This window comes from Aplysia californica, unplaced genomic scaffold, assembly GCF_000002075.1.
Source record: "Aplysia californica isolate F4 #8 unplaced genomic scaffold, AplCal3.0 scaffold00546, whole genome shotgun sequence".
In the NCBI taxonomy this organism is placed as follows: domain Eukaryota; kingdom Metazoa; phylum Mollusca; class Gastropoda; order Aplysiida; family Aplysiidae; genus Aplysia; species Aplysia californica.
The window spans coordinates 469758-471684 of NW_004797816.1; the positions used below are offsets into that span (position 1 = coordinate 469758).

The 1927-nt window shown below is 36.0% G+C and overlaps 1 protein-coding gene across 1 annotated transcript in view; it reads left to right on the forward strand.

The window, feature by feature from the left end:
* Window positions 1-1927, forward strand: part of LOC101852501 (calcium/calmodulin-dependent protein kinase type 1-like) — a 48886-nt gene that overhangs the window by 6296 nt on the left and 40663 nt on the right. The gene's annotated exons all lie outside the window — the stretch shown is intronic.

The window sequence follows — 1927 nt, forward strand, 5'->3', positions numbered from 1 at the left end:
TAAACATTTTCTGTTCCTACAGGCCTATCCTTTCATAAGCTTTTAACGTTAGCTTTCATTATATTTTGTTCTTTTTCCTATGTCTGGATGAAAATAGTCTCTGTGTGTGTGTGTGTGTGTGTGTGTGTGTGTGTGTGTGTGTGTGTGTGTGTGTGTGTGTGTATGTGTGTGTGTGTGTGTGCATTAATGTATATTGCGTGAGAAGAAAGGAAGTAGTAAGAAAGGTTTTTGAAAAATGGGTATTCCAATGTAAAGCGCATTGAGCTACTTTTTTTGGAAATGCGCTCTATAAATGTTATATATTATTATATATTATTATTTTATAACAAGATCTAAAAAACGAGACCATGTCACTCCATTATTAGAAGAACTGCATTGGCTCCCTGTAAAAGAACGAATAATATTTAAAATCTGCGTCATGTGTTTCAAATGTGTAAATAAAACTGCTCCTTTTTATCTACAAGAACTTATCAGTATATATAAACCAGGAAGAAACCTAAGATCATCGAACGATAACACCCTGCTTGTGACACCTGTAAAATCATACAAATCATATGGAGAGAGATATTTCTCATATCTTGGTCCATTTATGTGGAACAGATTACCCATGGAACTAAGACAAATAAGAACACTTGATAGCTTCAAAAGAGATCTTAAACATTTTCTGTTCCTACAGGCCTATCCTTCATAAGCTTTTAACGTTATCTTTCATTATATTTGTTCTGTTCCTATGTCTGGATGAAAATAGTCTGTGTGTGTGTGTGTGTGTGTCTGTGTGTGTGTGTGTGTGTGTGTGTGTGTGTGTGTGTGTGTGTGTGTGTGTGTGTGTGTGTGTGTGTGTGTGTGTGTGTGTGTGTGCATTAATGTATATTGCTTGAGAAGAAAGGAAGTGTAAGAAAGGTTTTTGAAAAATGGGTATTCCAATGTAAAGCGCATTGAGCTACTTTTTTTGGAAATGCGCTATATAAATGTTATTTATTATTATTATTATTATTATTAAATGTGTCTTGTTGTTTTTTTTTCAAAACGAATTATAACATTTTTAATGATTTTTTTTATCCTGAGGTAATATTCAAGTTTACAAAAAATACGTGAAATACACTCAAGACATCACCCACAAATATCTATTCCATATATGAAAAATTCAACAAAATATTTTTAGTACTACATCTTTTCTTCATTCTGTGAAAATTTCATGAAGATTGGATGAAAAATGGTGGAGTTATTCAAAAAAGTATAGAGAAAAGTTGCGTTCTGAGAAAACGGCCGATACAGAAAAATAAAATATTGACTTTATAAGGAAATGGTGGTGACAAACATGCCCGGTATGGGAAGAAATTAGGTTTTTGAGGGTTCTTAAGCGATGAAATAGTTGTAAGAGAGAGATGAGGAAGTTAAAAATGCCTACAACTCAAATTCCATAACTTTGAGCCAAATCGAGACTTTAGGGGTGTAATCCCCTTCTTCCCCCCCCCCCCCCTTTACTCACACTCAAACTGAAGATTTTTCTCTTGAGGGCACAGACTTTGACCGAAACATCTCAGCAATTAATGGGTTAATTAATTGATGAATACAAAGTCATTATCTCAAAATATCAACTCTTGCACAAAAAGGATCGAAGTCTGGTCAGCGCAGGTCAGCCGAAATCAAGCCACTTAGGCACGAGCTCACGCCCGATTTACACAGAAGCTTGCCTCGGGCAAAATGCCCAGTAATTTGGCCAGCAGTTTAGATTCCTCTCGTTTTGTTTCGGGTTTCTTAAAGTTTGGGATCGAGAGATTTCATGTTTTGTTATGTTTGCTTTGTTTTGGTTTTGTTTAGGGTTTTGGGGTTGCTGGTTTGCTGGGGGTTTTTTTCTTTTTTCTGGGCGGGGGAAGGGGGTTCTGTTCTTTGTGTGTGTGTGTGTGTGTGTGTGTGTGTGTGTGTG